Source organism: Bos indicus, chromosome X, assembly GCF_029378745.1.
Source record: "Bos indicus isolate NIAB-ARS_2022 breed Sahiwal x Tharparkar chromosome X, NIAB-ARS_B.indTharparkar_mat_pri_1.0, whole genome shotgun sequence".
NCBI classification, from domain to species: domain Eukaryota; kingdom Metazoa; phylum Chordata; class Mammalia; order Artiodactyla; family Bovidae; genus Bos; species Bos indicus.
This window is the reverse complement of record NC_091789.1, coordinates 87,631,367-87,657,547: the sequence shown is the minus strand read 5'-3', so window position 1 is coordinate 87,657,547 and position 26,181 is coordinate 87,631,367. Positions and strand designations below refer to the sequence as shown.

Sequence of the window (26,181 nt, the reverse complement as noted above, 5' to 3'; positions counted from 1 at the left end):
GACACGACTGAGCGACTTCGCTTTCACTTTTCACTTTCATGCATTAAGGAAGTAAACGGCAACCCACTCCAGTGTTCTTGCCTGGAGAATCCCAGGGACGGGGGAGCCTGGTAGGAGGCCGTCTATGGGGTCGCACAGAGTCGGACACGACTGAAGCTACTTAGCAGCAGCAGCAGCAGCCTGCTCATAAGGTCCAAGGTATTCTTGGCACTAGGAGAGTTTCAAGGGGTACCTTTTGGAACCCAGGGTCCAGTTGCTCTTGTCAGACAGAAAACAGGGGTGGTGAGAAGTGTGGGAGTAGAGTAGGCTGAGGAGTGAGTCAGTCAGTCAGCCAAGAAGACGGGAACCATTGTTTCCTTGACCATCTGGCTGTTGCACAAGGTCTTCCGTCATGCCACATGGTCTGAGAGATCTGGGGTAGACAGGAGGCTGAGGGGCTGATTTGCTGACAAAGAAGACCGTCACTATCTCAAACTGGAGTGGAAGAAATGGTGGTGGTGAGACACTTCTCAAATAGGGGGTCCGGTGGAGAAGGCCAGAGGGGGACTACAACATGGCCGGTTGGTGAGGCAGCACAGTGAAGCCAAATGACTTAAAGTTGGTGTAAGATCGCGAAGTGGGAGTTTCTGCTCAAGGTGGGGACGGGAGCTCGCTTGGCTCCTCCCACCCTCGGTGCTGCCAACCGCGCGCTGAGTCCCCGGCAGCCACCGGAGGCGCAAGCGCCGCCGCGAGCTCATGGCCCAGGCTCTGGGCTGCGGGCGGAACTTGCGGATCCTGAAGCTCCGGAGTGGGACGCCGCGGGATGTGAAGGGCACCCGCTGGGACCCGCAGAGCTGGAAACCAGGTGATCAGAGCCGAGCGGACCCTGCGGAGGTCAGGGCTCGGCTGCACTGCCGCAGGCTCTGCACTCCCATTCTCCTCGCCGCCTCCCATCTCGTCTGTCCCATCTCAACCCCGCGCCTGACTGGCAGCCCACTCCCCCCACCACCCCCGTTTCAGAGCTTTCACCCCTGCAGTCCGCTTGCTTATAATTCCTAGCCATCTCTCGCTCTGTCCCTGGGTATACCATACTTTGATCCCTATAGTCCGTCTGGCTTTGTCCCTCTCCACCTCTCCTTGGGCGGGCATCCTACTCTCAGAAAGAGCAAAAACTGTCTACTATGATTATTAACTGTGGAAAATTCTGAAAGAGATGGGAATACCAGACCACCTGACCTGCCTCTTGAGAAACCTGTATGCAGGTCAGGAAGCAACAGTTAGAACTGGATATGGAACAACAGACTGGTTCCAAATAGGAAAAGGAGTACGTCAAGTATTGTCACCCTGCTCTTTTAACTTATATGTAGAGTACATCATGTGAAATGCCAGGCTGGATGAAGCACAAGCTGGAATCAAGATTGCCGGGAGAAATATCAATAACCTCAGATATGCAGATGACACCACCCTTATGGCAGAAAGTGAAGAGGAACTAAAAAGCCTGTTGATGAAAGTGAAAGAGGAGAGTGAAAAAGTTGGCTTAAAGCTCAACATTCAGAAAATTAAGATCATGGCATCCGGTCCCATCACTTCATGGGAAATAGATGGGGAAACAGTGGAAACAGTGTCAGACTTTATTTTTTGGGGCTCCAAAATCACTGCAGATGGTGATCGCAGCCGTGAAATTAAAAGACGCTTACTCCTTGGAAGGAAAGTTATGACCACCCTAGATAGCATATTCAAAAGCAGAGACATTATTTTGCCAACAAAGATGCATCTAGTCAAGGCTATGGTTTTTCCAGTGGTCATGTATGGATGTGAGAGTTGGACTGTGAAGAAAGCTGAGCACTGAAGAATTGATGCTTTTGAACTGTGGTGTTGGAGAAGACTCTTGAGAGTCCCTTGGACTGCAAGGAGATCTAACCAGTCCATTCTAAAGGAGATCGGTCCTGGAGATCGGTTCATTGGAAGGACTGATGGTGAAGCTGAATCTCCAGTACTTTGGCCACCTCATGCGAAGAGTTGACTCATTGGAAAAGACCCTGATGCTGGGAGGGATTGGGGGCAGGAGGAGAAGGGGACGACAGAGGATGAGATGGCTGGATGGCATCACCCAAACTCGATGGACATGAGTTTGGGTGAACTCCAGGAGTTGATGATAGACAGGGAGGCCTGGTGTGCTGCGATTCATGGAGTCACAAAGAGTCAGACATGACTGACCAACTGAACTGAACTGATGGTTATTAACATGTAGTAGGCAGTTTTAATAAATAGTATGTTCCCGGCTCCCTATTCCTCTAGCACTTTGTCACTGTCTCTGGCATGGCATTTGGACCCTCCTGATATCTTCCTGTCCCACTATATGTATTTTTACCCCTTCATTCATATATCTGTCCATCCTATCCCATGTTTTGTCTCCATGTCTTACTACTGAACCCATAGCTCCCTACACTCTCCATCACTCCAAGAGCACTTTCCTCCCCCACTCTGTCCCATAGTTGTGTGACACAGCTCAGCCACCCTGGCAGCACCTTTTTAGTCAGCTAGAAAAGCCTAAAAGCTCCATCCCCATGGTCTCTTTCCACTCCAGAAAGTCTCCAAGAGTGCCTGGCACTTTGTCTTTTTAAAACGGAAAAAAATATATATTTCTTTGAGCACGGAAAAAAACCTTTCAGGTTCTGCCTGTTCTTTTCCCGTGGTAATTTCCCCCTTGCTCCCACTCAAATGCCACATAAGGAATAGCAAACCAGGTTTAGATTTGTCATGGAATGTGTGAATGCATTGAAGGATGGGGGCTGTGGAGATCCTCAGATCAGACCATCTTATTACGTGGGCACTGAAGACCAGAGAGGGCAAGATTCTCAGCCTAGTCACACAGTATCCTTGTGGTAGAAGCCGGGTAGAAGCCAGAGTTGCAGTGTCCTGTCCCCTGATCCAGGAGTCTTGGTGGGAATGGGACCCAGGAGAAGCCTTCCTGGTGTTTCTTGGGGGGCTGCTTGATTCAGACACATCAAATGTCCAACCTTGCTGTCTTTTCTTCTCTCCCTGTCCTTTGGGACCTCACCTGGCTGCCTGCCTGCCTGGGTTGAGCATTCTCCATCTAGGGATGCTGTTGCCTTCTGCACTGGCGTGGTAGTTCCAGGAATGCAGGGACCCTTGTTGGGCCTATCTACCCTGTTCCCTACCCAAGCCCCTAAGAGTGCCTGGATGCCCACCATGTTGACTGACAGGTTGTTGTGTATGTGTAGGGGAGCCCTGGCCCTGGCTCAGGGTCGAATTAGAATATGTGTGTGTGTAGGGATACCAGGGAAGGGGGAGAGCTGTGATTGCTTAAGGGCACACTGAGATGAAACAGGAGTTCCAAGCCAAAAATCCAAGCCATTGCTGAGTGACCTTGGAGCCACATCACACATCCCATGCCCTCTCTGATGCCATCCTGGGACCTCTGAGGGCTATCCTTCAAGGGAAGGAGACAGGGTGGATAGGTGGCCACACGTCTGGTACTGTCTGCCTGAGTTGAGATTACCAAACCCCAGAGACCCATAATCACGGGGTTGATCTGGGCCAGGCTGTGGGCAGGAACTGTAAAAGCTACTCTCTGTCCCTTTTCACTCCCTCATCCCAGCAGCCCTCCAACTTTCTGGGCTGCAGCATGAGGTCAGGCTGTGGTGGGCTGATGGTGGGGACTGTGGGTGGAAAAGAAGAACCCCTCCTCCTTCATCTCCTCCTCACACTCCCAGAGTTTGTCTTTGGAGCTGTTTCCCGGGAGGGACATGTGGAAGGGTCCTGGCAAGGGGGCAGGATCTTGAGCTTAGTTCAGAGGCTCTGGGTGTCCACTGCTGCAAGATGAGCTGAGGACAGCACTGGAGGCAGAGGACGAGTCTCCAGTCCTCTGGGCCAGCTTGGCCTCAGCCCCTCCCTTTCTCTGAATTTCATCTCATCCCCCTCTTCCTTTTTCACTCTTTCATTTGCTCTTTCTTGCCTGGCCCCCTGCTAATCCCCACCGTCAGAGGACCCTCATACCCCACCATCCCTTCCTTTACAGAAGATCCATGCATGTAATTTTCTGGGAGTCCTACTCCCATGGGAACACACAGAGAGATTCACAGGAGTAGAGAATAATCTGGAAAGAAGGGACCATAGAAACCAGGACCCAGTCCTGTTTTTTTCAGATGAGGAAACAGCCTAGACAGGAAGGAGCAAGTTTGAGGACTGAAGCTAGATTGGACAGAGGTGGCTGTTGGGAAAGGTAGAGGGAGGTTCCTCTGACCTCAGCTGCTTGTTTGTGTGCATGGGGAAGGTGCAGGGCAAGGTGACAGTCTCTAGCTGGAAGTGGGCTTGCTTTTGCTTATTTCCCTTCAGCACACTGTGACCTTCCTCTGAAGGACAGGAATGGCATGGGCCGTGAGGGCTGGGGGTGGACATCCTGCTCTGGGAGTGTGTACCCAGTGTGAACCCACCTATTTTTTTTTTTGACTCAAGGCAGGCAGACCTCCCCAAGGGAACTGAGCGTGGGGACGGGGGTGGTATTGTGGGCCAGGGATGGGGGGCTTGCAGCAGAAAACCTCTAGCTCCTTTGAGACAGTCCTATAAAGCCAGACCAGAGTCACAGCCTGGATGTGAAAGGGATCCATTGCTAGGTCTGTTGTGTGCATGCTGCAGGCCTTCAAGCTGACACTTTTATCTGGTGTTTGGAGGTGTTGAGGGGTGGGATGGGGCAGGCTCTTGGATGTCTGGGGAAGAGCTGAGGACAGGGACTAAGTGGGCCTGGGTTTTCTGCCTCCAGTTGCCTAGTCCAAGTGTCCGGAGGCAGTCATGAGCTGCCCCAACACTCTCCTCTTGATGGCTGCAGAAGGCAGGCGGGAGGTAATGATTGCCTCTGTATCCTAGCTCAGAGAAGGCAAGTGACCCTTGAAACTCCCCTAGCCTGTGCTTGGCTCAGCCAATGCTCAAGCTGCCCTTGCAGCCAGCCCAGAGGTCCCAGCCTAGCACAGATCCCCCCTTGCACGGTGCTCTGGCATGCGGGGTGAGCATAGCCATGCTGGTCCCCTGGGTTGTGGGCTGACAGGGGGTCTTTGTGCTCATCCCAGGACATAGCTCTCTGTCCCCCACCTCTACTTGGCAGTGCTCAGTGAGGTGTGCCCCTCACCTTTGGAAGCCACTCCCCCCACTACATTCCCGCCTCCCTACATCTGGCCCTACTCCAGCTGCCCCTCTGAGTGTGAATCCCCCTGACGTGGCCATGGCTTCTCAGGAATTTTTTAACAAGCTGTAACAATCCCACATTGTGGCAACCTGATCAGAAGTCCCCTTTCATGAGGCTGGGGGCACCCTAAACCTCCAGGAAGCAGGCCTTTACCCTCCCAGGCCTGACTGGTGGGCTTTCCATGAGGCCTGTTTGAATGTGTGTGCAAGTGTGAGTGCATGTGTCAGGGCACCCATGGTCATGTGCTGGGTGCTGCTGCTGCTGCTGCTAAGTCGCTTTAGTCGTGTCTGACTCTGTGCGACCCCATAGACGGCAGTCCATCAGGCTCCCCCGTCCCTGGGATTCTCCAGGCAAGAACACTGGAGTGGGTTGCAATTTCCTTCTCCAATGCATGAAAGTGCAAAGTGAAAGTGAAGTCGCTCAGTCGTGTCCATGTGCTGGGTGGGGCTGGTCTAATTTATTTTTCCCTCACAGCTCCTCCTCCCCATATTTTCTTCCCTACTGAGTTCCCTGGAATTATTTGCTGCTGCTCTTTAGCTGCATGGGAGAGAGTAGTGGAAGAGTCTTTTGGGTTATTTCCTGATGTTACCCTGGACCATTCTGGAGTGGGACTATGGGTCTGACGGCAGTAGCCCGAGGAATTCCCATCTGGACAGGGATGGGTGTAGGGACTGTTGTTAATTTCTCAGATAGGCACTTATTGAGACCCAAGTGTCTCAGAGTAAGACTCAGGGTAACAGCGTATGGAGTTTCTCTCTACCACTGCCTAGAAGGAAAGGGTTGATTGGCTTTGGCAAAAGCTTAGCTTTACAACACCTTCAGTGCCATCCTGTCACCCTTTATAGTACTCACATCCATTGTCTCAACTTTGCCCACTAGAGATTGTGCTCTCCCCTCATTTTACAGATGAAACTGATGGTTGGAGTGGCACAATGACTTTTCCTGGGTGACACAGACAGAAAGCCATGGAGACTAGCACCTAACTTCCCTACTTCCTGATCCAGGACTCACTCCACCATTGCTCAGTGCCTCTATCATCATATCTGACACTTAGAAGCACATTCTAGGTGCCAGTCACTGTTCTAGGTAATTTAGTCTAGTGGATCTGCTTAGCAGCAATATAAGGTCAGGATGTGATTATCGTCCATACGTTTCAGATAAGGAGACTGAGGCACAGAAAGCTGGAAAGTAAATTTGCCCAAGGTACACAGCTAGTGTACCTAGCAGAGTTGCACTTCTGTACCCAGGCTGTCTGACTCCAGAATCCACTGTCCTGCCTTTTGTATGACACAGTGGGCTATGGTAGTGATAGAATGAGGGCAGCCACATACCTCAGGCATAGAAACACATGCATGCACCCTGAGACTTAGTCACCTGCCCTCAGCCTACCCTCATGAAGACTACACTTCTCTGCCTGATGGTTCAGCTGGCATGTGGGGCAGCAGCAACACTATAGGACACACAGGAAATTGGGGGCGGGGTTATAGGAAAAGGGATGGCAAGAATCTGGAGGTTCCCATTATCTCCAGAGTCATTCAAGATGCTGCCCACAAAGGGACCTGTGAAAAGGTACCATGTTCTCATCTTCCAGGAACCATTGCTGAATATCTGTTCATGCAAGACTCTGGCTTAGGTTGGAGATCTTGGGGAGCAAGGGATGCTGGTGTTTGAAGGAGATGAGTTATCTTTGTTTTTCTGAAGAAACTGAGCTCTCCTTGCTTTTCTGAAGCTCATGGGATAAGGGAAAGAGATTTTTTAAAAAAAAAGACCCACAGAAATAGCCTAGACATCTGCTTGGGCCATTTCAGAATGTCACAGTGCTCATCGCAAATATTAGGATTGTAGCTTTTGCTGACTATTGTGTTCACTCATGACCAGATGTTTTTATTGAGTACCTAGTCTATGATAGGCATTGTGAAGCTCTTGTTCTAATTACTTATAGCAATTGCTCCTTTTGTAGTTTTTCACTTCCTGTAGTTTTCCCTTTTGTAGTTTTCTGGTTTGATAACCTTTTTTTTTTTTTTTTTTTTAAAGAATTGGGTGTCTCAGAACCCATCGTATCTGATTCACTTAAATTTATCTACCAAAAGGTAACTTGAGTTTTTTGCTCATCATTCATTTGATTTATTTTTTCATGTATTTATTCATGGTTGTCCCTTGAGTATCTTTTAACATTCATTCACCCATTAGCAAACATTGAGAAGCTACTGTAGGCACTGTGCTTGGTGTCATGTGGCAGATGGAATCTGTTCTGATATGGTTTCCTGACCTTCAGTACAGATCAGATGAGATCAGTCGCTCAGTCGTGTCCAACTCTTTGCAACCCCATGAATCGCAGCACGCTAGGCCTCCCTGTCCATCACCAACTCCTGGAGTTCACTCAGACTCACATCCATCGAGTCAGTTATGCCATCCAGCCATTTCATCCTCTGTCGTCCCCTTCTCCTCTTGCCCCCAATCCCTCCCAGCATCAGAGTCTTTTCCAATGAGTCAACTCTTCGCATGAGGGGGCCAGAGTACTGGAGTTTCAGCTTTAGCATCATTCCTTCCAAAGAAATCCCAGGGCTGATCTCCTTCAGAATGGACTGGTTGGATCTCCTTGCAGTCCAAGGGACTCTCAAGAGTCTTCTCCAACACCACAGTTCAAAAGCATCAATTCTTCGGCACTCAGCCTTCTTCACAGTCCAACTCTCACATCCATACATGACCACAGGAAAAACCATAGCCTTGACTAGACTTGTCTAGTCAAGACCTTCAGTACAGTTCAGTTCAGTTCAGTTGCTCACTTGTGTCCAACTCTTTGCAACCCCATGGACTACAGCACTCCAGGCCTCCCTGTCCATCACCAACTCCCGAAGTTTACTGAAACTCATATCCATTGAGTCGATGACGCAATCCAACCATCTCATCCTCTGTTGTCCCCTTCTCCCCCCACCTTCAAGCCTTCTCAGCATCAGGGTCTTTTCAAATGAGTCAGCTCTTTGCATCAGGTGGCCAAAGTATTGGACTTTCAGCTTCAACATCAGTCCTTTCAATGAATATTCAGGACTGATTTCCTTGAGGATGGACTGGTTGGATCTTCTTGCTGTCCAAGGGACTCTCCAGGGTCTTCTCCAACACCACAGTTCAAAAGCATCAATTCTTTGGTGTTCAGCTTTCTTTATAGTCCAACTCTCACATCCACACATGACTACTGGGAAAACCATAGCTCTGACTAGATGGACCTTTGTTGGCAAAGTAATGTCTCTGCTTTTTAATAAGCTGTCTAGGTTAGTCATAACTTTTCTTCCAAGGAGCAAGTATCTTTTAATTTCATGGCTGCAGTCACCATCTGCAGTGATTTTGGAGGCCAAAAAATAAAGTCTCTCATTGTTTCCACTGTTTCCCCATCTATTTGCCATGAAGTGATGGGACCAGATGCCATGATCTTAGTTTTCTGAATGTTGAGTTTTAAGCCAACTTTTTCACTTTCCTCTTTCACTTTCATCATTAGGGAACCTATAGGACCACTGCAGGACCCACATTCTTATATCCCTCTAGCCTTTTCCACAAACATGGTAAGTTTGGCTCCAACTCAGAGCCTTAGGGATGCTTACAAATATAGCAACCCAGTGTCAGGAAGAAGGTCATCTCCCTTCCCACCCATGATAAAGATTTCTGACTCTGGGTTGGATTTTGTTTCCAGGAGTTAGTTCTAGGATTCAGGCTTCATCCATACCCAAGACCCGAGAGGACATTGCTCATCTTGAACAAAGTGCCAGCTGTGTGCAGTCTTGTCATTGAGAGGAACAGACGTGGACACACCTTGCTTCATCATTTCTCCCCTCATTCTCATCAAGGCTGGCAGGGAAGGAAGGTGGAAGAATTCCAATTTGGCCTAGCGTACTGAAGGCCAGGCAAAAGGGGGGCACCTGGGGCTAGGTCTAGCTCTGCCATTGCCTCAGACGACTTTAAGAAAGTTGCAGCGTTAAAAACATTAATTTTTGCTCTTCTCTGTGTTGTGTACTCTGGGCAACAAGTTGGATGCAGTCCTTGCTTTCTATGAACTTCAGCTTCATTTCTCCCATTTGTTAGGTATGAAATCTCCCATCTATTAGGAGAAAATGACTAGTGTGCAGGTATTATTCCTGCCATGGATTTGCTGGGAAAACTTGAGTGAGTCATTTCTTCTTAGTTTCTATTTTGTAAATGTGGAGGATAGTGATTGAATGGCATGGGGTCTTGGGTACTCCCATCCCTGACTAATAGGAGTCCCTGATTCAACAATGAAATGAAAGTGTGAAATTGTGTTGGACCCTTGTGAGGAAAGGCAAGAGAGAAATCAAAACTTTACACTCTGTTTCTTACTGAATTTAAACAGGCTTTCTGGTGGTACTTGTCACAACTTTTAGGAGCCTTCTCATTTCATGATTAATGCATCTTCCCAACCCAGGGATCAAACCCAGGTCTCCCTCATTCTGGGAGGATTCTTATCGGCTGAGCCACAAGGGAAGCCTAAGAATACTGGAGTGGGTAGCTTATCCCTTCTCCAGCAGATCTTCCCGACCCAGGAATCGAACAGGGGTCTCCTGCATTGCAGGCAGATTCTTCACCAACTGAGCTATGAGGGATTTTTAACATGATTAATGCAGATACCCCAAATGTTCCCTACATTTCTCTGCACAGAGTTTGGACACGGGGCAGAGAGCTGGGAATCGTGGGGGAGTTGCAGAATGCTGAGGCCTGAACAAGGTGGGAATGGCAACTTGCTTCTCAAATACCTAATGTTCTTTTAGTTGACCCAACTAATCAGGGATCTCACTAAAGTTGTGTCTTCCGAACTCCTGGTAAATTATCCTCAGCAAGCAACTGAACCTTCCCGAGTTCATAGTCTAAGTATTTAAATCCCCGACACGAGTGCCAGACACAGAGCTCAATAGATACTAGTTTGCTCGCCAGTAACCCCGCTTGTTCACCCTTAGTTGCTGGCCCTGAGTTTGTACCTTCCCCCAATGCCGCCCCCCCCCCCCCCCCCCCCCCCCCAGCGGTGTGACCGGAGGTAGAGGCAGAGGCCCAGGGATTGGAAGAACTTGAAGGCAGAGCCCCACCCACCACAATTTGGGCCGCTTTCTGGGGAGTTCGGTGGGCCGGACTGCGCCCTCATTGGTTGAAGGTCCCATAGGTGGGCGGGGCGTCCCCGCCGCCCGACTCGCCGCTGCTCCGTCCCCACCTGCGCCGAATGTGGCTCCGGGTTGACACCAGCTAAGGGGCCGCAGCAGCTGCTCCTCTGGCTGGCACCGTTACCCCCGCCCGACCCCAGGCTCCGCGCGTGCCTCCCGCCCGCTGGTAGCTGCGTCGGGACTCGAACCCACAGCGACGGACGCGGTCTTCAGGTGGGAGTTAGGGCGACGGCCGGAGGAGGTCGGGGCCGGCGAGGCGCCCGGGCTCCCTTGCCTCGCCTCTCCAGCGCGCTCCAGCCCCGCTCTTAGCGTTTCGGCTGCGTGGTGTCCACAGGAGGCGCAAGGGGAGCGAGCCGAACCACTTGCGTACCCGGGATTTGAGGCCCGAGTCGCCAAAATTGGGGGACTCCCGGAGCCGCTGTCCGCGATTCTCCCGAGAAAGCCCCGCGAGTCGGGTGGTGGAAGGCAGCTGTCCGCGCATTACCCGGGCCTGATTGGAGCCCAGAGCCGAGGCTCTGGGGCTTCGGAGGCGGGCTGAAACTGAGCGGGGTGGCGGGGCTTGGGCTCTGTGGTCGAGTCACGCCGCTTTTCCTCTATTCTCCTTCCTCTTCTGTTGAGCACATTTCCAGGAAGCCCCTGGTTGGGCGGCCTGGGCTTTCCCCTCAGGTCACTGCCTTCCCTTCTGAGAAACGCCCGGACTTTCCTGATATTAAGACAGCGGCGGGGATCAAGCGAAATTCTTTGGATAAGTCGCGTCTTTCAGGGCTGCTTTACCCCATGAAGTCCAAGATGGTTTTAGATTAGAGAACCTGTGAGCCAGTTAGTGGAAGCTTTGGGGATTTCCCCATTTAGATAGTATGAGGTTCTCTCCTCCATTTCTGTTCTCCCAAGACTTTTTAAAGTACTGATTTACAACTCAGAAAACCAAAGTTCAGCCACTAATTCATGTGACCTTAGGCGAGTCATGCTACTTCTGTGGGCCAGTGTTTTCAACTGCACCTTGGTTAGTGGGCTGGATTTCAGTATATAAGGGGCCAGTCTCTTCCACCCTGACATCTGGTGACTTGCTGCGTGGGTCCAGGCTCTTAAGCTGGCAGGTAAAGTGTTGTTTCTGAGATGCTTGGGGTGACAGGAGCTATGCAGATGGAGAGCATTGTCGTTATTATGCAGCTAAGCCAGCTGGAAAACTAGTGGTACTGGGAAAGGCAACCACAGTAGTGGGGCCAACCCTGAGCCCTGGGCCCCAGAGGTTGGGCTGGAGGGCCCTGGCTTGTCTCCATCTCACTCAGAGCACCGATGTCGGGGGTCCCTGCAGGAGACGGTGATGAATCACACCAAGGGCTATTTTCAAACCCTGACTCCTACTGTGGATCTGTTCCTGCCCCCACTCTAGGGGTTGATGTCCCCACCCATCATCTGTCTTACTGCTCTGTGAATTTTCCCTTCACTTTCATCTTCCTGGAATAAAAGATCATTCTTATCTGGGGATGAGAGGAGGCAAAACAAGAGTGTAGAGAAGTAGAGGAGATGGCATCTGCAGGTGCTTTCTGAGTGGTTGATGGAGTAACCCAGAAGAGTGTGATGGGAATGATGATTTTGGGGAGTGGGGGGCTCTCACCCGAAGGCTACAGCTACCATATTGCTAGACATTCTGGGCTGGTCCTCATTTTCAGGATTTGACCTTTGTCCAACTATGTTCTGGATTTGAGATTTGGAATTTCTGTGCCTTAAAAGCCAGAAAGTCCCAAAAGGAGGAGAGGGAGTCTATAATGGGGATGCTGTGGCAGATGTCAAGGTTCAGCAGGTGACAGGTTTAACAAAGGCAGGGTGTGCCCTACCTTCTTGGGGAAGGTGAGCCATGGGGTCTCTCACTAGAAGAAGGAGTTGTCTCTGGCTTGAATAGATTAAAGATAACTTTTTTCCTGGGCTCCCAGTTTGGGTAGGATCCAGCGTCATGGCCTTTGGGAGGCTGTTATCAGATAAAGTAAAGAGGGGATGTGAAAGATGCAAGGGCTTTAGGATGGAATATGTGAACTCCTCCACCCTGCAACTGTTAACAGAGGAGTTGAGCACAGGGCTGGGCACATAGTTATTGGTGTCAAGTGTTTATTGCAGCTTTATTCATCTGTGACTTGGGGCCTTGGTTTATGTGTGTGTATTAAGGGGGAACAGGTCCTAGTAAATTTGAGTCACTGGACAGGAGGCCCCAGTCTGGGTCCTTGTCACCAATCTGAAGTGCTGTGTGTGTTGAGCCTCCTCCTGCCCAGCCTTCCACTTTGGAATTTGCACACCCCACTGTTGCTGTCCCTGTTTACCCCGACCTTGCTGGAGCTGCAGAACTGAAGGTAAAGTTCCTCAGGAGTCTAGCGTGGTGTCAGGCAAAGAACAGGGGACTGGGAGCAGGACACATGGAGGTTCTAACTCTGCTGTTCCATTCGATCTCTTTTCTTGGTTTCTCCCTGCTTTATCCACTTCAGCAGATTAAATGAGAAGGTCCATGGCTAAGAGCTCGGTAAATTACCAAGTGCTGTATAAATTATTCGTCATTAAGTTCTGGTACTAGTTCTTGTGAAGGACACAGAGTGTAATCCCCACCTTCTGGAAATCTGCCATCTAGTAGATGGGAGTTAGTGGCATGGATACATGACACACCAAGCCTTTACCTTGGTGAGGGCTTTAAAAAATTATTATGAAGAATTTCAAACATACATAAAAGTAGAGATGATCGATGGAGTAAAGTCCCATTAGCCACACATGGCCAATCCTTCCCTATTTATACTTCACTCTCTTGTTATTTTGACATGAATCCCAGACACCTTATCAATTTGTCTATAAATAGTCATATTACATATTATATGTATGAATGCTGCTATTGCTGCTGCTGCTAAGTCGCTTCAGTCATGTCCGACTCTGTGCGACCCCATAGACAGCAGCCCCACAAGGCTCCCCCGTCCCTAGGACTCTCCAGGCAAGAACACTGGAGTGGGTTGCCATTTCCTTCTCCAATACATGAAAGTGAAAAGTGAAAGGGAAGTCACTCAGTCATGTCTGACTCTTAGCGACCCCATGGACTGCAGCCCACCAGGCTCCTCTGTCCATGGGATTTTCCAGGCAAGAGTACTGGAGTGGGGTGCCATTGCCTTCTCCGGTATGAATGATAGAGACTCAAATGATAGATACTGCACCACTATCTCACCTGAAAACAGTTCCTTAATATCATCAAATACTCTAGCAGTTCATATTTCCCGTTGTTGAGGATGTTTTGCCCTGGGAAGACTGACCTGGGCAACAGTGAATTTTGACCGATGGGAAGGTGACTGACAGAGGCAGTGACATTTGAGCTGAACCTTGAAAGAGAGGCCTACGAATGGTCTGAGTTGGAGGGATTATGGAGCCCTAGCCCCCTTGTTTTAAAGTGCCTGCCACTGTCTCTGAGGTTTCAGCTCTGGGGCTTGGGCTCCCAAGGTTGACTTGTGGAGGAATCTTGTGGAAAGTATGTGCATGCCTTAGTTCTGTAGGGGTAAATGAGAGTTCTGACTTTCTTGCTGGCCTCCCTAGTTTCAGGGCCACCCGGGAGCTTGAGGTCGCAGGCCTGGGAGAATTCCTGGGAGGCTTCTCACCTCCTGGCCTTCCCCTGCCCCTGGCCCCCAAGGCCAGTTCCAGTTCAGAGCAAAACAGGATGCATTCAGGATGAGCGTCTTTCCCAGCTTGTCATCTAATCACCATGACCCAGCTTGGAGCTTCCTCTCTCATTCATGATAAAAACCCTCACTGTCTCGCTTTTCCCTCCCACCCCAGTAAGGGTGTGCTGACTTCCTCCGTATCCGGGCCAGCCCTCCTCCACCCCCTTGTGTAGCTGAGGGAGAGTTTCCCTCATCCAGGCCTTGCTACCCCAGAGCCTCCTGCTCTTGGGCTGTCCTTGGGAAAGGAGTGGCTCCTTTTGAGCAACCCAGGGTCCTGCCACTGTGTGGTTAATGATTGAGCCACATAATAACCACCTTGGAAAGTCACCTCTAGGGATGGCCATTAACTAACTCTTTGTCCACCCCAGGCCTTAAAGGGACCCCATTTTAAGCCCTTACCGTCCCCCAAGGGGACATTAATGAACATTCAGGCATGAGAACTTCTGGGGCCAATTAAGCTTCTGCCCCTGTGTTTTCACTTGGGGAAACAGAAGTAGTCATTCACGTTGCTTGAAGGATGCATACGCATCTTGGGTGGTATTATAGAGACAGGCAGGGAGTTGAATTAATAGAAATTCAGATGGACAATGGGGTAAGGTTTTTGTTTGTTTGTTTGGTTTTTTAGGCGTCAGAGTCATAGGGGGTGGGGGTGTTTCAAGGAGCAGTTGAATCCCTGATCTCAATTTGAAAGTCTAAAAGAGCAAGAAATGCCCACTCAAAGGGTTCGCCATTACTGGGGCTGGGGTGGGGCTGTGTGTGTCTGTTTTCAGTCCAGTTGTGGGTCCCTTCACACCAGACTGGGACATAAGACCTGAGGCCTCCATAGTGGAGGAGGAGGCATTCCTCAGAGAGCCTGTATCTTGACAAGCAGTGGGAATTGGGAAGGATCAAGCTAGGACACACGTCCAATATAGATAGCTCTAGACCAGGGGTTCCCAACCTTTAGGCCACAGATCAGGAGCAGTCTGTGGTCTATTAGTAACCGGGCCACACAGCAGGAGGTGAGTGGTGGGTGAGCGAGCAAAGCTTCATCTGTCTTTACAGCTGCTCCCCATCACTCTCCCATCACCCCCAGATGGGCCTGTCTAGTTGCAGGAAAACAATCTCAGGGCTCTCACTGATTCTGTGTTATTGTGAGTCATATAATTATTTCATTATATATCACAATGTAATAATAATGGCAATAAAGTGCACAATAAATGTAATGCACGTGAATCGTCCTGAAACCAACCCCAACCCCCCCCCCCACCCCCATCCGTGGAAAAATTGTCTTCCACATAACCAGTCCCTGGTGCCAAAAAAGTTGGGCACCACTGCTCTAGACCACAAGTTTTCTGCAGTTTCAGTGAGACAAGAAGGAACCAACATTTAGTGAACCCCATGGGCCTGCGATAGGGTCAGGAAACCTGGCTTCTGGTTGTGCCTCTCTCTAGCTACCTCTCCATGAGTGACTTCAGAAAAGACAATATGCTTTCCCTGGGCCTAGCTTGGGTAGATGACATAGACTTGGTGGTCTCCCAGGCTTCCTTCTAGCCGTGAGACTCTGCGTTCCCAGTCAAGAACGTTTCCTTATCCACAAGGCAAAGGTGAATGGGTTTCAAATTGTACCATGCCTAGTCACTAAATACTCTCGGCTGGCTGGTCAGTTAGGGTTGGCAGGGCCTTGAACTACCATAGCTTGGGTTTTCCTTGAGCGTGGACTTTTGTGCAGTTTGCTCTCTTGCCCCTCCTCATGCTTGTGTCTGCCCCAGGTGGCCACCCTCGACCCATTCAGCCGCAAGTTAATGAGTGACCTGCTCCCTCCCTGTGTAGTACCAGCCCGCAGTGCTCCTGAGATCCCAGGTCTCTGTGGGAACCGGCCAAGGGCCTAACCAGTTCTGGTCACCTTTATGCTTCTCCCGCAATACACTAGAGGTAGGAAGCAGACAGAGCTCAGGAAAGAAAGGCCTTTAGAGGGCACTGGGTCTAACTCTCCTTCAGTAGCTCGGGTTTTTCGCTCCAAGTATTCGAGCAGTTCCTGTCACCCATTTTCAATAAGCAGGAGCACAGTGTTTCAAGGCAGTTGCTTACATCCATGGAATCTCCAAAGTTTTTTTTTTTTTTTTTTTCTTTCCCCCAATGTTGAGCTGATCTCTGTCTCCCTTTGGCTTTTACCCCTGGGTCCCAGCTCTGCCCCCTGGGACCGCCTAGACCCTATCTGTTCTCTCTGATCTGTGGATGTCTAAGGATAGAACCCGAGTCCCTCTGTGTTTTCCCCAGGCCAAACAGCCTCAGGTCCTCCAAATGTTCCTCAGGGGACCTGGGACCAGTACTTCCCAGCCTCATTACTGGCCTTTGCACATTCTACCATTTGTGGCTCTGGGGAGCCCCTTACTCACCTCCGTTTATTTGTACCCTCAACTTTTCCAGACTTCTCCATTACTTTTTCATGGTGACTCCAGCAGGTTGATTCTGAACCCCAGGAGTCCTGGGTCCAAACACCTCATACAATTCTCTCTGATTTGTTTGTCATTCTGGTCCAGCTAACTCCCATGACTGTGGTGCCCTTGGGAGGGTATGGCCTTCTTCTTGGTGTCCCCACATCTGAGGGCAAGCCTGAGGAGAGGAGGTGCTCACTGGGATGGGCTGACTGCATTGTACTGTGTGGGGGCTGACCATATAGCCTGCTTTTCTGCCACTTGCTTTTGTCTCTTGAGCTGGTGGGGGGTGTAGGAAAGGGATATTTTAAGGAGCATCAAAGCTGGAAATGAGTCTGAGCCACGCCCACAGTGGGTCCTAGAAGTGTGAATCAGATGGGGAGAAGCACCAGCTCAGCCATGCCTCTAGCAGTCAATGATGATGACAGTGATGAGTCCTACCATTTCTTTAAAGTTTCCAAGGGACTTTCAGTTCCATGACCGCATTCTGTTCACAGAGCAACCCAGTCAGATAGACCATGTGATCCCTGCAGCAGGTTCCTGGCTGATCCCCACCTGAGGCCCAGAGAGAGGAAGCACTCGGTCTCCAGGGAGGAAGGATTTGGAACCCATGTCTTCTGACCCTCAGCCTTCCCCGTTTCCCCCAAACCACACCCCAGCAGCCAAGGCTGCTGGGGCTGACTTGGCAGCTTCCCCACTGCAGAGGAACCTCTGCCCAGGCTGTAGTTCTGTTCCCATGGTAGAGGGAGGGACCTCTAGGGGAGGTGCCTGAGGATTTCCTGTCCTTTATCTGGGCTGCAAAGGCAGGCCTGTCTGAGGTGCGAGAGAGGCACTTGCAGCCAACTTTTCTGCTCTAGGTTGAAGTCAAGTCAGGCAGGCAAGGGCAATGAGCTTGGGAAGCACGTTGCCCCAAACATCTGGTCTGAGCAGCCCCCACCTGAGTAGTGTCTTGTAAATGGGACAAACAGAGAGGGTCATGTGGGAAAGGGGCCAGAATGGAGTCAAAGCAAAACACCCCCTGAAGTGTACACAGGATGCCCGGGGCAGGACAGTGTCAGTGTGAGGAGTGGCGACTCTGGTATAATGCAGCACTGGGTGACTTTAGGCAAATTCTGTAACCTCTGTGAGCCTCCAGCCTCTGTCAGCTGTGAGATGAAGGTATGTACTTACCTCAGGGGTTGCTGAATATGAAATCCAATAGTATAAGTAGCACTCTCACTGTTACTGTTGTTTAGTAGTACTTTCTTCCACCTTGTCACTGCTATTTCTCACTAACTTGGAGACATGCTATACTCAAACCTGCCACCTCTCGGGCCTAAGTCTGGACTTTTCTGTCATTTCAGGTTCTGCCTCCTCCTGAAAAGCTCTTCCTGACTGTGCCTGCCTCCAGGGCTCCCTTCCTCCGGGCTCCTTTAGTGACATTTATCACTCTGAAAGAGACTTAGTAACAATGGTAACACCAAGAACAATAGGGAATTCTTCTCAATTCTTGACACATTTGAATTTACTTAGCTCCCATGACAATTCAGTAAGGTGGGTACTGCTATAATCACCCCCATGTTATGTATGAAGAAACTGAATCAGGGAGAGGTTAAAAGAACTTCCCCAAGGTCATGTGGCTCGAGGGTGATGGAGCTGGGATCAGGACACAGGCAGTCTGAGTCCACCACCCACATCCTTAGCGACTGTGTCATGCTTTCCCCTTCCCTTTCCCAGATGCCTGCCTGGGAGGCAAGAGCCAAATCTCGAGTCTCCCACCCCTGCCTGACTGCTCCCCACACCCACCAGCAATCACCGAGTCCTGTACATACAGTCCCCAGGTCCTTGCATGTTCCAGACCCCCAGGGTTGACAGATGAAGAGGAGAGAAAACACTGAGGGCTGGGTATCTAAAGCAGAGCTGCGCTGAGGTGGGGGCGGGTGTGCAGGAGGGAGTGGGGATTGTTCTGATGGCAGCAGGCCTGCCTGATTAGCACTTTCCTGCACTGAGGGTGGAGAGCAGGCTGCTAGGTGGCATTAGGAGAAGAGACATTTTAGTGAGCTATCTTCACAACCAGGTTGTATTATTTAGAAGGTGTGGGTGGTTAGGGGCACGTGGGTAGCTGGCTGGATTCACTTTTGTGAGCCCTGCAGCTGGCCTGGCACATGCTAAATTGGGTATGTATGTGAGGGGCTTTTGTCTAGATGCTCTAGTCCTCCCTCCAGTGTTCCCACCTCAGGGCTCTCGGGTGCTGCGAGCTTACTTCCCTCAGGTTTTACCAGCTGCCAGCTCCGTTACTTTCGAGCTCATTCTGTTACTTGCCTCCAAATGAGCTCCAGGGGGTGCTTCAAGGACAGTCCATCTTAGCCTCTGCCTCCCTGAGAAGGAGGGCCTAGTACCAGCTCTTGCCAGGTACTCTAGGAGAGTTCAATGTTTGTTCAGTTTTCAGACCTTGGTGCCTACCATAGGGCCCAGTGCAGAGTAGGTGCTCAGGTAATATTGGTTGAATAAATACGCAACCAAGGGGGAGTGGATTTGGAGGGGAGAGCCTGGGGATGCTGACGTGAGAACAGATCAACAGGAGGGCTGTGGGCATTTACTCAGTTTCTTGGTTTCATCTGTAGTCCAATAGAAACCATTTGACCTTTCAGGGGAGCCTGGCATGCTGCAGTCCATGGGGCCACAAAGAGTTGGACATGACTGAGCAACTGAACTGAACTGACGTTTCATAGCCTTAGTTTCCCTTTTGTCCAGCAGGCCAGCCTTGGACAGGGCTGTTGTGGAGACCAAAGAGATACAGGATGATCAGGTGCTTCTCTACTACTGGGAACTTACTTCAAGTTAATGGTTCATACTGCAGAAAAACTGGTATATGTTTTTTTATGTCTGTGGCCTAGAAGATTTCTCCTATTTAATGAGGATTCTAATGTAGTGGCTCTGACTCTGGAGCCAGACTGCCTCAGTGTGGATCTTGGACCACCACTTCTTCACTGATGACCTTGGGAAATTACTCTGTAGCTGTGGGCCTCAGTTTTCTCATTGATCAAATAGAGATATTATCAGAGCACTAACCTCACAGGGTTGTTATGAAGGCTCAATAACATAAATCATATAAAAAGTACCTAATCTAATGCCTGGGACAATAATGATGACTTGTTGCCCTTTGGCTGCTATGATTATTATCTCATTTTATATTTGCAAATACCTCATTTTGTCAGTACTATGATTGTAATGCTACTTGACAGATGAGGATACTGTGGCATAGAGAAATAAAGTCTTATCCAGTATGATCTATATAAAGTCCTTAGCTCAGGGTCTGGCACATAGTAAGTAAATATTAGTGTCTATCATGAATTATTCTTAATGCACAACATAATTACATTCAGTATCATAAAAATTGTTATCAATAATGATCACAGCCAGAGCTGAGAAGTAGCAGAGCTAGGACTAAAAGTCAGGTCTTCAGATCACTAGCTTGTTACTCTTCCCACTCACCGTACTGCAGAACCTGTATGCTCTGGAGTCCTAACACGGCCATCAGGCCGCTCTTTGGGGTTTTCCTTCCCTTCACCTCACCATGGCCTGAGCATTCCTATCATCACCCCTGTCCCCACCTTCTCCTTTGAACTCCTTGTCCCAGCCCTCCCTTTGGCCACTGCTGGGCTCCAAGGCAGGCTTGTGTCTGTTGGCTTCCAGAGGAGAGCAGACCTGGCCTGAGGAGGCTACTTCTCTCAGGCCTATATCTTTTCTGTCAGAGACAATTTTCTCTGGATCTCAGGGTGGGGCCAAGCTCCTTCAAGGCATTTCCTGCCCAGAAGTTTATATTTGGCCTCAGCAAGAGGAAAGGGAAGTTGGGTTTAGGAAGGGGGGTTGGGATGTAGAAGTGGTGGTACAGGGTCAAAACAGGTGAGCACCAACATTTTGCAGAACAGGAAAGGGAAGCAGAAGATGGTGGATGTCCCTTCTCTTAAGTAAGTTTGCGTGCTCACAGGAGCTTGGGATGGGAGAGCTAAGTGCTCCATGAGGCAGAATGCCTCCACCCTCATCCAGAGTTTATCTTCTATTCTCACACCTTTGGTCCTTGGTTCCTGAATGTATGGTTTCTGCCCTGGGGCAAGGTGGGCTGCCAGTCAGCCAGTCTGCTGAGTTGCAGATGCGTGCTCAGTTCTGTGGAGAAGGCAATGGCACCCCACTCCAGTACTCTTGCCTGGAAAATCACATGGGCAGAGGAGCCTGGTAGGCTGCAGTCCACAGGGTCGCTAGGAGTTGGACACGACTGAGCGACTTCACTTTCACTTTTCACTTTCATGCATTGGAGAAGGAAATGGCAACCTACTCCAGTGTTCTTGCCTGGAGAATCCCAGGGACGGGGGAGCCTGGTGGACTGCCGTCTATGGGGTCGCACAGAGTCAGACACGACTGAAGTGACTTAGCAGCAGCAGCAGCTCAGTTCTGTGTCCCCACTGTGGAGATGCCAGAGGAGGGGGTGAAGTCAAAGGTCTGCACGATGTTTAGTTGGGAAACAGGACTTCCTATCTAGGTGTTGCCAGAGCATGCAGTAGCCTACACCACATAGCACTGGGGAGACTGAGATACAAAGGACCCAATTGTTGGAGCTCCAGTGGAATGGGGGAAACAGATACATGCTGTCGAGAAGGTAATGGAAATATTCGGGGGGGGGGCACTTAATTTAACTGGGTGTTAGGGGGTTGGTGAGAGATCAGGGAATGAAGTCTTCATGGGATAGGGTGTCTGACCTTCATCGTGATAAATAATAGGAATTTGCAGCTTCAAGTCAGGCCGGGTCTTGAGTGTGGAGGTAGAAATCAGTTTGATGTCTGCCCCAGCTGTGGGCAGTGGGGAGCCCATTAGGTTGCAGACTAGGAGAGTGGCCAGGTCAGAGCTGGGCTCTTTGGAGAAGAAGCTGGCAGGATGACCTGTTGAAAGGACAGCCTGGAGGCTGGGAACTTGCAGGGCGGAAATAATCCAGGCATGAGAACCTGGAGCACGATTGGGCATGGGAAATCGTGACTGTTGGATGGAAAAATGGATAGAATTTGGTGGCTAAATACATGAGCAGAGAGAGGACAGACCAGCCTGACTAGAGGTTTAAGCCTTAATGTTTGGTGCCTTTGGAGGCCAGAAATCAGGAGAGCTGAATTGGAAGGGAAAGATGGGTTTGTTCTTGGTCCCTATTGAGGGTTCTTTCTTGAGTCTCCCAGAAGAGAGCATGCAAGAGGAGGCTCCCCTCTCTACCAATCACACATACTTCTGTTCTGGGTCTAGATTTTGGTGAGTGGCCATTGAAAGATAGGGAAACTGCCACTTAGATGGAGGTACTGGCTTGCCCAAGGTCATCTGACAGGTTCCTAGTGGAGCTAAGATCAGAATGTAGTTCTCCTGACTTTGGATCCAGTACCCTGTTCACCCATACCACAGTGGAGGGCAGTTCCATCTGCCCCATACCAGTTAGGCTGGTATCTCTTGCCTCCAGGCTGGGAACTGGAAGTGATGGAGTAGCACGTGAATTATTAAAACACCTGTCTTTCCTTGTCTCCCATGACCTTGTCAGAGCACCTGGGATGATCCGGATAGGGGACAGGATCCCCTGAGGGCAAGAAAGCTAATGGAGCCTCTGTGGCAGAGCAGGTGACAGCTTTGACCTTCACTTTCACAAGGAAGCCCTGTGCCAGGCAAAATGTCAGCTGTCTGCTTTGGCTCTGCTGCATCAAGTGCTTGCCTAGGAGACCACAGACCGGGCCACCTCTGGACCCAAATTCTCAAGCAGCCCCAGCAGGCCAGAAGTCGGGCTTAGCCACAGGGCCCTCATGGCCCTCCTCCACTTATGGCTGCATACTGCAGCTTGGGCTACAGCTTTGTGTATGTGTGTGGAGACAGAGCACAGTTGGAAGTTCCTTATATCACTTCCATATTTATAAAAACTCCAAAAATAAGAACTGTCACCTCCCCTGGCTGATGCTGAAAGGGGTCCACAGTGTCCAGAGATAAGGGACCTACAGTGAACATTGCATTCATTCTTCACCTCACTTCTCAGGACATCCCCAAGGTGGGCTGGGGCTGCCTGGAGGTGCTTGAGGCCCCCAGGTAAGGTGGAAGGAAGCTGCTGTTCCTGGTCTCTTACACTTCAGGTCTGGAGTCAAGCTTTCTTTTATTATGGGAGGTGTCCTGTGCATTATAGGATGTTTAGTAGCATCCCTGACCTCTACTCGGTAGATACTAGCAGCATCCTTCCCCAGTTGTGATGACCAAAAATGTCTCCCAACATTGCCCAAGGTCTCCTGTGGTAGTGATGGGTGGGGGGGTTAAATTGTCTCTGGTTGAGAATCCTTGTGGCCTCATGGCCATGGCATGGACATGGAGTGTTAGAGAAGGAGGGCCACACCTGTGAACCTGCCACTGGCCAGCAAGTAGATTTTGTGGCTTCATTTTGTTGCCACCCAGTCCCACAGTAGCTCTAGCTGAGACCAGGGCTCACATCCGAACAGGTGCAGCAGGGGCCCCGAGTTCTGCCCAGCCACCAGAGGCCAGTCAGTGTCTAGCACTATCAAGCTCGGCCACTTGACATCAGCAGTCCTTGCTGCGGCACCCCTCCTGCAACGGTTGGAATGTGGGATAAGAGTTATTTTGGTCTCAGTCTCCCTTTCCCCCTCCCCTGGAAGAACCTAGTTAGAGTTGTGATTCCAGCTAAGAGCAGGAGAGACAACCAGTACACCTGACCTCCCAGTAGACAGAGCATGGTAGACCCCGGCATGTCCGCTGCAAGGTCAGGAGGGGAAGTCTTGACAGTCCCGGCATCCATGACAACTCTTAGTCTTGGCCCTTGTGAAGGCCCTTCTCCATCAGTCTCCCAGACAGAGAGGTGCATATCTGGGTGGTCACCTGTTGCAGCACCTTTGCCAGGGTCAGAACAAATCCCACAGACCCCTTTGTGCAAATTCAAATGAAGTACTGCCTCGGGGCTGAGTGGACACATTTCTCGTGGCCAAGGCCCCTTAGTGTAATCTTATGGGAGAGTGGAAGGAGCAGGTCACAAGCACTTGGGGTCAGCTGAGATCCGAGCCCTCTGCTGGAAGGCCAACACCTCCTCAAGTGAGGTCCCTCTCTAGGAATAGGGGTGGGCAGAAGAACTGAGAGCTGCATCAACCAAGAGAAATGATCTGAGAAGCTCTTTGCTAGGACTTGGCATTTCCCACGTGCAACAGCAAGACGAGTGGTCAGTGGCCCCTCTGCCTACCTTGGCGACCAGCTTGGCCTCACAGAGTCCACCCTGGAAACTTGAGTTGTCACATAGATAACCTGGGACCTTGGGTTGTCACATAGACAGCAGCCTCCCAGGGCTTTCTTCACCCCTCTGAACATTGGCTCTTTCCCCTAGGCTCACTGGAGGTGGGAGACACCATGCTGAAACAAACCTTGTTTTGGAGATACCCATCCTGCGTTCACCCTGGAGAAGGAAATGGCAACCCACTCCAGTGTTCTTGCCTGGAGAATGTCATGGACAAAGGAACCTGGTGGGCTGCAGTCTATGTGGTCACAAAGAATCTGACATGACTGACTATCACTCATCCTGCATTGAGGGCCACGGGGGAGATGCCCTTCCAAATAGGCAGCTAAGTAAGAGAAACGAAACCAAGTTTGTTGAAAGCTGCCTCGTGGAATAAGTCAGCTAACTGAATAAATTGCCTTCACAGACACCTGCAGATGTCTATCACATGCATTCACATCACTGTTCGTTGGCCCCAAAGAGAGCATGAGCCAGTGATAAGAACAGGCCTGAGTGTAGCCTCTGGATAGAATCTTTCTGAAGACCTATGCTGTGGCTTTTTTTACCAGGTTATGTCTGTTTTGGGCAGCGGTTCTCGATCCTGGGTGTGCTTTCAAATCACCTGGAGAGCTCTCAAAAACAAAACAAAACTAATTATATCTCCAGAGAGTCTGATTTAATTGGTCATGATTTAATTGGGCCTCGGGCACTGGCATTTTCAAGTTCCCCAGATTATAATATGTAGCCCAAATCGAGAGGGGACTGCTCTGGTAGTAACAAGAACACTTTGATTTGGGCCTCTGTAACATCTACCCCTTTCTTGTCCTAGGCCCTGGATCTTGCCCAGTCCTGAGGCCTGAGCCGGATTTTGGGTTGGGAGGGAGCACGCTGAACCAGGACTTGGGCAGCAGCTATCTCACAGCCCACAGGGTAACCAAAGGCATAAAGGCCTTGAGTTCCCCGACAGTGGTGTGAAGAGGGGTGACTGGCGAGTGAGGAGAGTGGCTGGATGAGACCCGAGTTCTGGCAGCTTAGTTGTTGATTGTCTTTTCTTCTCCTAGCTCACTTTCCCACTTCTTTATACCTAGGACACAATCTGAACTGAACTTTAAAGACTCTGGATACAAAGTTCAAGTTGTCTTATTAAAAGCAGCCCTCTCTGATGATAACTTTCATACAGCCTCTCAAAATCAGACAGAACCCAGCCAGATGCACACAGTAACCTCAGAGGTAGGCAGTAAAGTTGTTAGTCCCCAAATTGTAGATTTGGAAACCAAAGCTTAGAGAGTAAAGCAAGTTGCATATGATGATTTAGGCAGCAAGTGGGAGAGTCAGCTTGATTGGACAAAGCTTTTTCTCCAACTCAGGTATCATCTTTGGGTGTTATTGTATTTCCTCAGTGGGAAATAGTGCTGCCTTTTTCCTGAGTACATAAACTCTTCCCTTGTTCATGTAGAGTTTCTCTAAAACAGAAGCCCTGCTTTTCTCTTCATTGTATCCTCCTCTGTATAGAAAAATGTGCAGTGCTAAGAGGATCCCTGGATGTGGCCTGTGGAAGTGTAGGTGTAGATACTGTCATTTACCCCTGAGACAGTACACTGCTGCTCAGCTAGTTCTTCTTTGTCGTTCCCTCTGGGAGACTGAGGCATGATTGACTCTGGAGCATTCTAGTATGTCCTCTCCCCCAACCCTTGAGGGGATCGGCTGGGCCCCTCCCCAGGGAATCTCGGCTTAAATCTTAGTGGAATACAGCTTGTGCCAGCTGGATGCAGTCCCTGACCTGTCCTGGCATATTACCCTAGTCTTGGCCAGCAAAATGGCCTGCAGAACATAGTAGTTAAAACTGTTGGAATTCGCACATCTGGACACAGGCAGGACCAGGGGCCACAGACATTCCTCCATCACTCGTCTCAGCCTGCCCAGTGTCACTCTTCCTGCCAGGCACATAAGGCAATCGTTGGTCTGGGCTCCCTGAGCCCCAGTCCCAGGGAGAATGACTGACTACTGGGGATGGGTGGTCACTCCTGGCCCCAGCCTGGCCAGGCTAGGATTGGTGGGAAGGACAAAGCAAAGCACCTTAGCTCAGCCCTTAATCACTAAGACAAAAGCCCCTGACCACTCCATCTGGGAGGGAGCCTCAGGGCCTCTCAAGCCTCTGTGAGGTGGTCTATTGTCAGGAGCCAATGTCCCTGACATCCTGGCAGGTAATAAGCCATTACATTCTTTAGATTCCTGCCAGGAGGTGCTGTTGAGGATTCATTCAGACCCTGCTTCTAACTCCTTGGCTGCTTTGTCTTTTGGAATTATTGTGGCCTCTTTGATAATTCTGCCTCCTACTCTCACTTCCTTGAGCCATCTAGTTCTAATTCTGACAGAGGTATAGATGCAGCCATTATCCAGGCCCAGAAAAGAATACTAGTTGGGTCTTTTTCTCCCATTTTCTCTTTTTCCTTGGGACCCTCCTGTCAGTGTTGGG

The 26,181-nt window shown here is 50.2% G+C and overlaps 1 protein-coding gene across 3 annotated transcripts in view; it reads left to right on the top strand.

The window, feature by feature from the left end:
- The window catches only part of STARD8 (StAR related lipid transfer domain containing 8), an 82,339-nt gene that overhangs the window by 38,506 nt on the left and 17,652 nt on the right, over nt 1–26,181 (top strand). For 2 of the 3 annotated variants that reach the window (XM_070784797.1, XM_070784796.1), the window contains exon 1: nt 10,378–10,554. The exons of the other annotated variant lie outside the window; for it this stretch is intronic. The gene's annotated coding sequence lies outside the window, so the exon portion shown is untranslated. Of the gene's footprint in view, nt 1–10,377; nt 10,555–26,181 lie in introns of those variants that run through there. 3 annotated transcript variants of the gene reach the window in all.